The sequence below is a fragment of the Ricinus communis genome, chromosome 2, assembly GCF_019578655.1.
Source record: "Ricinus communis isolate WT05 ecotype wild-type chromosome 2, ASM1957865v1, whole genome shotgun sequence".
Taxonomy (NCBI): Eukaryota; Viridiplantae; Streptophyta; class Magnoliopsida; order Malpighiales; family Euphorbiaceae; genus Ricinus; species Ricinus communis.
This window is the reverse complement of record NC_063257.1, coordinates 32,340,652-32,351,998: the sequence shown is the minus strand read 5'-3', so window position 1 is coordinate 32,351,998 and position 11,347 is coordinate 32,340,652. Positions and strand designations below refer to the sequence as shown.

At 28.4% G+C, this 11,347-nt stretch overlaps 1 non-coding gene across 1 annotated transcript; it reads right to left on the bottom strand.

The window, feature by feature from the left end:
• Nucleotides 1-11,030: 11,030 nt before the first annotated feature.
• On the bottom strand, nucleotides 11,031-11,137 carry LOC112535784. Its single transcript, XR_003079863.2, has one exon. It is a non-coding gene; the product is annotated as a small nucleolar RNA R71 (small nucleolar RNA).
• Between the last annotated feature and the right edge of the window lie 210 nt (nucleotides 11,138-11,347).

Below are 11,347 nucleotides of genomic sequence, written 5' to 3'. Positions count from 1 at the left end.
GTAGCTTTAAAGTGCATCAATCATCCTTGAAGAATCAAGAATCAGCAAAGCAAGAAGCACTCCTTGGAATAGGCGGCACCCATCCTTTGTAAGCCTTCTCCATATTTTGCTTATTTTTATGTGTTATGACTATCTAAATCAATAAGATCCTTAGTAGGATTTAAGAAAAATTTAAATTGCTTTTGTTGCACCTTTTCTTATATTTTAATTTCAATTCCCATCAGTGTATCAAAGCCTCCATTGATTAATTTAGTCATAATGGTTGCATAATTGTTAATTGATTATAAGTATGCAAATATGGAGTTTCTAGGTTGTTTTAGAATTTTCATTAATTGCTATAGCTATACTCAAATTTTTGGGTGATTCTTGTCGCATATGAACCTTAGGGGATAGAACTTATATCTAGAGATTTTTAGAATTTTTGGGTCTCATTTGATTAGGGTTTGGGCGTTCAAAATCTATGCCATCTACATAGACAGCTTTTGATGTGATCAACAACACTCAATCTCTAATCAAATTTAGATGAGCAAATTAATTGAAATAGTTGCATGGGTAATTGTTACAATAACTTTTCTTGAATATTAGATGTTTAAGATTCATTCAAAATAATTTGGAATTGGATTATTGATGATCAAAGCAAAACTATGCACATATAACACATCCTAAGGGTTTGGCATGTGCATGTGCGTATGGGTTTTGATCTGATTTGATTTTAGACAGCAATGGATATGATTTAGAAGATAAATAATAAACCTTTAGATTTCTAAAATTTCAAATTTTGATCTTTATGAATATCATATATGCACATAACAATCAAATCAAGTATTGATTTGATGAGTTATACGCATAGTATGGGTTGCTTATTGGAATTCGGCACATGTGTGGTTCTTAATCTAATAGTAACCCTTTAAGGAAGAACATCATATCTAGATGATACATAATACGAGTTCTTGAAGCAATCTTGAAAGTTGATTTGAATTTTGATCATGTTTCTTGTATAGTTGCTCTATTTGTTGATAATTGCCATGTGAATCTTGATTATCTTGAATTGTTTGATAGAAAAATTGATTTTCTTGATGATTTTCTTGATGAATTCAATTAATTCAGAATTAATGTGATTAATTAGCCTTGTTAGATCTTTAAATCTTGTTAAATAAGGAGTGTCCTTGTTTGTAGGTATTTATAGATGAAGTATCCTAGTTGGCATGTGACTCCTTGTCTTAAGACATATCCTAGTTATCTTAGGATTATAATTACTTCTCCTAATATAATTAGAAAATTAATTAAAAGGTTGTTTTAATTAATACAAGTACTATAAATCCTTGAGGATAACTTGTAATTTTAGAATCCTGGTTTGACTAGGAAGTTGTCTAGATTAAGATAAGAGTTTGACTTTTGTCTTATATTTTAGACATGGCCAAAAATTTAAGGAATTAAAGGGGAATTTTATTTTTTTATATTTGACTTAATTGAATAAATTTCTTCATTAATTTTTGTTAACTTAGGACTTATGTCTTAGTGTCCTAGTATGACTAGGTTGTTTGTCTTAATTAAGACATAAGTTTGACTTTATGTCTTAGTATTAGACTTTGTGTCCTAAAATGACATAAAATTGAAATTAATAATATTTTAAAGGGAATTAGTCATTAATTAAATTTGATTTTATTAATTTTAATTCTCCACAACTTTTTTCAACTAAGATTAAATCTTGGTTTTCTAGTATGACTAGGATTAGTTAAGTTTATTTGGTCAAAGGCGGACTTTATATCCTAAATTTCTTTTGGTTTTGGCTGAAAATCACACTCTAAAATATGAAGATTTTTATTTTTGAATATGATTGAATTATTTTAATTTTTCATACTACATTTAGCCTAATTGCATGCAATGATCAAATAACTTGAATTATGCTATCTTAATTATTTTATATGCTTTACATGATATGATTATATTTGGAATAATGGATAGTTATGGACTATAAAAACTAATATAATTGTGTTGAATGGTTAAATGTTTTGATTTGGTATTTTTGAAATAAGGGTTGCGTTCCTTGCCTTTCTCTAAATTTCTCTAGATTGTAAATTTCATTTTTCATCTAACTCCCTTTGAATGTAACTCAAGGTTTCTCTAAATCTTATGTAAATGTTATATATAGTTTTAGATTTGTTAGATAGAATTTTATTTTATAATCCGGATGGAGATATGACACTAAATGGAGATGAAGGGGATATTGCTTCAAGACTTGAAGATCATCAAGGCAACACTTAGTTTTCGACCATCTAGTTATCTTCGATGGCTCGAGATAACTAGTTTAGAAAGTCTATAATCATCCATAGTAGTTTGGCATGCTTAGCTTATATTATATATGTCATGTATGATATATGCATGATCATACCAAAGCATGAAACTCTTACATTTGATATTTTTATGTTCATGCCAAAGCATGAGACCTTAATCAACGCTTAATAGCAAATCCCTCGTTCAATATTAAGTCACATTTTAAGAACATGATTAAATTGCCTTTCATAATTAAAATAGGAACGACATCTTTTTTTCATAGGCTAATTTGTTTTGGCATACCCAAGGTTACCTATTACCTAAGCATGTCCTCTATTTTAATTGATGGGTCTTATTTATCTATCTTATATAATTTAGATGGGCATACTCATGATTATATAAAGATAGAGGAATAAATTAGGTGAAACATATATGATGTTTGGGACATCATAAAATATGTTTAGATAAACGTCGTTGTCACCTAATTGATCTAGAAGTTGTATAAAGATACAATTGATAAATAGTTGTCTACCTAATTTATTTTAATATGGTTTGTTGGACATACTCAAGGTCATAGTAAAATAAATGGGATTCTAGCCCACTAGGATAGCTAAATTGTTAGGATCTCGGATATTGATTTGTATTGAAAATATAATGGGAGTTAAGTAACTGGTTGCAAGACCTTTACTGATTACTTGTATAAATTGATTTATATTTGTTTATCTTTATATTGTAAGATTGTAAGAAAAGATGACTGACAATCTATCTTTGTGTAGTATCCTTGACACCAACAAGCTTATTTGGTCGAACTTTCTAGACTGGTAATGCAATATAAGAATTGTTCTCAAACAAAAAAAGAAGCTTTATGTGCTAGATACACCTCCATTGCATCTTCCTGCTAAAGATGCAACCGAGGAGGTGGTCCAAGAGCACAAAAAGCGTCAAGAAGACAATGACTAAGCTGTTTATGTAAAGTTAGGAAGTATGAATTCCGAACTAAAAAAAATGAAAATATGGATGCTCAAACTATCATCTTACATTTGAAGGAAATGTTTGATGAGCAGTCAAGGACTGAAAGGTATGAGATCTCAAAGAAATTATTCCGATGCAAGATGGTCGAAGGTGCAATTGTGAATACAAATGGACTAAAGATGCTTAATTTTGTGATGGACGATGAATTAAGCATAGACTTAATTTTGCAATATCTACTTGACAAAATTACTCACAGTTTGTTATAAACTTTCATATGAATAAGTTGGATACTATAATACCCAAACTTATTAATATATTAAAAACTGCAGAGGACAACATAAAGAAGAAAAAGGGAGTAGTTCTAATGATAGAACATTCTAAGACTGCTAAGAGTAAGTCTAAGAAGAAAAGAAAAAAAAAAGCTTATAGGCCCAAGAAAGCCTTAAAGGTTATTGAAGGTGTCAACAAGGATAAAAAAAAAGTGTCACCGCTATAGGAAGGAAGGATATTGGAGAAGGAACCACAAGGCTTATCTCATTGCTTTGAAGATTAAGAAGCAAGAACAAGCTTATAATTCTGAAAAGAAGGAATAGATTAGCTTGAAGGCAATTTTTGCCATTTAGTTTAGTTATTAGTTTTGTTTTTCTTATTTAGAATTTAATAATTGTTATTAATTCTTTTTCTAGAACAATTGTTGATTATTATTTCATTTAATAATATTTACAATAGTTTTCTTATTTAGTTAAATGATTTATATTTTTAGAATATCATATAAAAAATTGTATAAAAGTAAGAAAAATAAAATCCTATTGCGAGATAACTAAAGCAATCCTAAATAGATATAAGGATTATATTATTGATATTAAGACAAATAAATAAGTTATGTAACTTATAAATCTTATGAAATCAATACTATAATCAAGTTGTTTTTTAGAAAGACACATATGCCAAATTCCTAAGGATACATAGGATGTATGCTTGTTTTAGGAAGAATTATGATAAAGTATCATATCAAAATTAGATCATGATATAGAATACTTGGATCATCATTAGAAGGTCTATAACTTGCAATTACCCAAATGATAAAGTTTCATAAGATGATGAAACCGAACTTTGTGAGACATAGTTATATGAATAAAGAGTATTGCAAGTCTTCTCATAGGATATGTACTCTTATAACCATTAACTCTATTTATGATATAATCATAATAAAGTCTATATAGGATATAGACTAGTATGTGATGTTTAAGAGAAACATACACAATTAGACAAAGCTAAAAGGCTTGATCTAATAAATATAAGTTTGTGAGGTATCCAAAAAGGTTTTAGGATATCAACACTATCATACTCTTGAAACAAAAGTGTTTCTTTGCAATATGTTTTTTTTCTTCAAGAAAATGAGTTTTCTAAAAGAAGCAGTGGTAGTTTGATAGATCTTGATAGAGATCAAGATAAACAAACTAGCATTAAAATGGAACATAGCTTGAAGGTGTTTAGCATAAGATGCACAATCTTAAATTGTTCATATACACAACTTTTGGTATATAGTAGGATATAAAATATTTATAAGAAATAAAGATCTCTTATGGAATATTCAATTATATCTCTACTACACTAAGAACTAATGTTTGATATTAACTCTTAAAGTTGGCATCAAGTCATAAGATTCTATTGTGGATACCATATTGTTTAACCAAGTGAAGTCAAATGGTTGATTAGTAATGTAAATTATAAGTATCAATCCAAATAGAATAAACAAGTGTATATGAGGGGGTTAGTGGGAGTATAATAATATTTCCTATTATTCTATTATGTATTTTTCTCATATTATGTACTAGACTTTATGGTTCTTCTGGATGTGGATTGTGAATCACATAGAATAATCTCACAAGATAGATTCAATTCATTTTTACAAGGAAAGCATGAATTTTGAAAAAAGTTCTGAAAGGATCATTCTTACAGCTTGAGCTCAATATATCTCATTATATTTGAGGCAATATATAACAGATATTTGGATCTTAATATTCTTTCTCAAGAATAATATATGGTTTTTAAGTATTATTGATCTAAATAGTTAGATAGACAATAGAGCTATTTTTAAAAAACTAAGGTATCATCTGCGATCCAGAATATTATATTGAAGCATTACTGATAAATGACTTGTTAGTAGAATATAAAGATAAAACAAATATCTATTGAGGATAACAAAGTTGATCCTCCAACAAAACCATTTGACCAGCAGGAATATGATCATCATAAGAAAGAGTTCGGTACTGAATACCATGATAATTGGCTTTTATTTTGCTTTAGTGCCAATGGGAGATTGTTACAGTATCTTCTAAAGACAAAGAGTTGTCAGGTGATGTGTGTTAATTTATACATCACAATTGATGGCATACAATTATAGTAAAGGCATTGTTCGACTATAATGGTACAAGTAATCGAGTATTATTAAGAAACAATCCAAACCGTTAGAGATGAACACCATAGAATGTAAACACAAATATAAGAAAAATTATAAAGCAAATTTATAATGATAAGGTTCTCATTACATACGTTCCTAAATTTTATTCATAGTCAATGTTTGATTAAGAATTAGATATTGATCGTTTGGATATTGATCAAACGCTCGAGACTACCATAATATGCTATCACTTACTTATGAAGTAAGCAATCTATCTTATAAGATTGAGGAATAGGGATTCCGAGATAAGCATATGGGTGCTTGTTACAAGGACATTGAACATGACCCTACTGTGTAGTCCATATGGAATTTACGCCAAGTGTCTATGGACAATACTCTTATGACAATCATGTAAGGCATGATCCTTAGACTTAAGATAACATTATATTATCTTATATGAGGATTACTATACTTTGATACTATCTTATGTTCTCCTATCCATGGAGTACTTAAGGGATAGTCATTGGGTATACTAAGAGTCATATGAAGATAAAAATTATCAATAGGTAATATGTCATGGAACCTTATCCTAATGATTCTTGATATACTTTAACATGAAAATCCTTGGTCAAGGTTGTTTGAATGAAGATTTTGAGAAGTGTTTCATAGATCTTATTTAAGATGTTATATGCAATTATCAAGAATAAATATGATTGATTCAATTATAGGGTTGACACTTGCATCCATGCTCTATGAATCAATTAGGATAAAAGTACAATGAAAGGATTGAATTACATTGTGAGATTATTCACTGTAAAGGTTGATTAAAGCACTTTAATCCTTCCCCACATGGGTGATCATGATGCATTTCTAGATGTCAATCTTGATCTATGAAATATGAATTAAGTTAATTAGAGAATTAACATTAAATTGAAAAAGGTTTTAATTCATAATTCATAATTCATTACCAACATGTACAAACCTTTTGGGTCACACATAAATAGGCTTAGAGTTAAGATTAAAATGAGGCTTAAGATTGGGCCTAATTAAAAGTTAAACTTAATACGTATTGGGCTATGATATTCGGCTATAAGGACCCTATAACTATGCTTATATATTAATTAAGTTAACTTAGTCTAAACAAGCCCAATTAAAGTCCAACTTAAAAGTAAGTAAGGCCTTACCTGTTATAAGACTATGTTAAATCCCATATATATATATATATGGAATATGATAGGCGGCTAGGGATGTGTATATATATGTGAAAGGGAATGATGCCATGAACACTTAATTAATTAAGATTCAACCTAGCTTGAAACTTGCATTCACTCCTCATCACCTCCACTCTCTCTTGTAAATGATTGTTCATATGAGATTCTAACTTTGAAGCTTTTGTGGATTACCATTAGAGGCTGGTCATTTGAGTAGCTTTAAAGTACATCAATCATCCTTAAAGAATCAAGAATCAACAAAGCAAGAAGCACTTCTTGGAATAGGCAGCACACATCCTTTGTAAGCCTTATCCATCTTTCTTTTATTTTTGTATGTTATGACTATTTAAATCAATAAGATCCTTGGTAAGAATTAAGAAAAATTTTAAATTGCATCTGTTACACCTTTCCTTATGTTTTAATTTCAATTTCCAACAGAAACATGTGTGAAGGATTAGATGCTTGAGTCTTTTGATTAATAATAATTGAATTTACACTTAAAAAAATTGATGATTGAAGTTGTTCTTGGATTGACATGATTTATATATTAGTGAGATTCTTTTGAATAAAATCTTTCAGTTGCTATTTATTTGAGATAAATAAAGGTTTAAGTATGGGAGTATTTAATAAGTCCAAAGTATACATAGTTATTTATGGTATTTTAAAACTTTAATGATATATTTTCTATATATAATATGGTGAAAATAAGTGTTTATCCCTCATTTAAGCTTTATTTTCTATTTTTAAGTAATATTAGCTAAAGAAGAAAAATATGGAGAAAAAAATACTCACAAATGGCCTAATCAGACGTGTTGCTGATAAGACCCAAGATTAAGACGCATGGACTACTATTTGTTAGGCTAGTCGAATATCATTATTCACATTGGGGCAATTTAGTCATTTTGTATTATTATTAGGATTTATATTAAGAATTATTGTGGAATAATATTTAGTGGAGATAAGGATAGCTATAGTTTTATCTATTATATAGACTTATATATATTTTTCTATATATATATCTGCAAATCTAGTTCTAAATAAGGAGGAGAGGTCTCTCATATATGCTCTCTGCTACATCTCTCATCTGCATTTGTCCACCATTCTTGTCTCTCCAATTCTCTATAGTTTTTATAAACACTTTAGTCTTTGTTTTTAGTTATTCTTTCAAGATCTAAAGAGCTTTCAGAAGTGGAGAGCGAGGACCAATCATCTTCATACCTTGAAAGATTCTCGATTTCGAGGGAATTTTGACTTTTATTTTTATTTTTATGTCTTTCTATTTAATTACAATGATCGTTGGATTAAATATGAAAAACTAGTTCTCATAAGTATTTAGTTTAGCCTTTTTACTTATGTATGAACCTTATTTTTTATTTATTTAATGAGTGAGTTTTTTACATTCATATCTTGATTAATTTCAGTTATTATTATTAGTTGACTATCCAATCAATTTAATAATAGTAGTTGTTATGAAAATATTTAAATTGAACAAATTAGAAACATCATATTTATTTCAATTTATGATAGTATAAGATACTTCAGTTGCATCATTAGCTTAATTAATTAAAGGAAAAGGAAGATCATCATCTCATTCATTAGATTTAGGCTTAAGGTAAAATAAAGAGATTACTAAGTAATCAGCTATGCTAAATACTATTTTTTTCATATAGTTTTCATAATCTATACCATTGCATATTTTCTTTTATAGTTTATTTTATTTACTTTATGAATATTATCTTTTCTCAAATATCAGTTTAGAGTTTTTAAATTTGTTTTTATTGTTTTATGTTGATAATTAGTATTTATAATAAGTGGCCTCATAGTTTTTGAGAGATCGACCTCGAGGTGAATTTACTAATGTAGAAAGTGAAGTTTGACTCTCTATATATAAAGAATTAAATTGACTCTCTATTTTATAATTTAAAAAATAAAGAATGCATTGAAGTTAAATTTTATACCATAACTCTTTAAGATTAAAAATTTAATATATATATATATATATATATATATATAAAGTGCATTCAACATGACATTAAATACTCTTAGTATCTCAAAACTTCAAAGAGAGACAACATATAAAAGTCCATCATAGCCTTGACATTTATGACCACCACGAGGCCTTAACAAGAAGAAATAGTCATTACATTTAGGTGCAAATAGAGACATGTTGCTAATGTAATCAATAAAAATAGAAGAGATATCCTGCATAATGTTGATACAATAAACCATTTTTATTTTATAATATATAAATATTTAATACAATTTTAGAGTTTTAATGATATATTTTTATAGATAATATGATGAAAATTTGTGTTTTTACCTCACTTAAGCTTAATTGTCTATTTTCAGGTAGTATTGGTCAAAAGAGAAAAATATGGAGCTAAATGCTAAAAAAGAAGCTTAATTGGATATGTTCGTATCAAGGCCCAAGATTAAGACGCATTGACTACTATCTGCAAGGCCTGGCCAAAGATTACAAGGCCCAAGGGACATTTTAATCATTTTGTATAATTATTAGGATTTATATTAAGAGTTATTTATGGGATAGTATTTGGTAGAGATAAAGAGACTTAAAGCCTTATATATTGGATAGACTTATATTAGGTATACATCTCTAGAGAGACTTATTTAGAGGAGGATTCTTCTCTATATATATCTCTGCAAAAACCTAATTCTAGGGGAAAAGAGTTTTCTCTTATCTATTTTGTGCATCTGTCCACCATTATTCTCTCTATAATTCTCTTTAGTTCTTCAAAAACACTTTAGTTTAGTTTTCATTACTCTTTCTAAGATCTAAGGAGCTTTTCAAGAAGTGGACAGTGAGGACCAATCATCTTCATACTTGAAGAAATTCTAGATCTAGAGGGAGCTTTAATTTTCAGTCTTGTTTTATGTCTTTCTATTTAATACCATGATCATTGGATTAAATAGGTTAGGCTAGTTTTCATAAGTGTTTAGTTTAGCCTTTTACTTTTTTATGAATCTTGTTATTTATTTATTTAATGAATGATTTATTTACCTTCATATATATATTAGTTTCATCTATTATTATTGGTTGACCATCATATCAATTTAGTAGTAATATTTGTAATGAAAATCTTTAGGTTAAAAGTATTAGAAACATCATCTTTACTTTAATCTATGTTGGTATAAGAAATCTAGGTTGCATTATTAGCTTGAGTGACATAGGGAAAAGGCACATCACCATCTCATTCATTAGATCTAGGCTTAAAGTAAAATACGAGAATTACTAAGTAAATGGCTAGGTTAGATACTGTATTTAGCATATAGTTTTAAATCATAAGCATTTGTATTTGCATTGCATATTTATTTATTATTTAGTTACTTTACTTTATAAATATCATTCTCTCAAAATACTGATTTAGAGTGTTTAGATTTACTTCTATTGTTTTGTGTTGATAATTAGTCTTTATAATAAGTGGCCTCATAGTTCCTTAAGAGATCGACCTCGTGGTGGACTTACCCTTACTATATAAACGATTCATACACTTGTGAGTACTAAATTCGACACATCAAGTTTTAACGTCGTTGCTGGGAAACTATATCCAAATTTATTATATTGATTGATTATCAAAAGTGTCTTGTGTTCGTTAGTTTGTTTTGTGTTTTGTGATTTATTTTGTTTATGTGTTCTTATTTTTGTTTGTTTGTTTTGTGTTTTGTGATTTGTTTTGTGTATGTGTTTTATTTTATTTGTAAATTTTATTTTTAAGTTTTTTTTAAATCTGAAATTTTCTTTTGTGCCTAGCAGGAAACAACTAGAAGAAGAATCAAAAGAAGAAGTTGATATTATGGCAAACCCACCAAGAGAAATAGGAGTTAAAAGGTGAATGGCTATGAAATATTATGCACAACCTATAATTGGTAACATTACTTCATGCATAGTTTTAGGTGATGCATCTAGGAATTATGAACTAAAGAACATTCATTTTAACATGCTTCCTTCATTTTATGATATGCCTAGTAACGATGCATTAATATTTATTAGAGAATTTTATATCATAGTTCATACTTTCCCATTATCTGGATTAAATGAAGATCAACTAAGAATGAGGTGTTTCCCTTATTCATTGAAAGAAAGAGAAAAGGCTTGAGATGAAGTTTATTAAAATTTTATGAGTAGGTTTTATTCACAGCAAAAGACTAAAGAATTAAGAGCTGAAATTTCTAATTTTTATCAAAAGGATGCTGAATCTTTTCATGAAGCATGGGATCGCTTCAAATCACTTTTATTGCAATGCCCACACCATGGATACCCACTCCCAATAACTAACCAATCATTTTACGATGGGTTGACACAACAATATCAATGTATGGTTGATAATGCAGTTGAGGGTGCTATGTTAAAAAGGATAGCTGATGAGATTTATGACATCTTTGAGATGTTAGGAGCCAATTCTCAATAAAAGAGTGTGAGGACAAAAAGAGTAAAAGTAAATAATGTAATAGCTAGTAGTGAGATGAC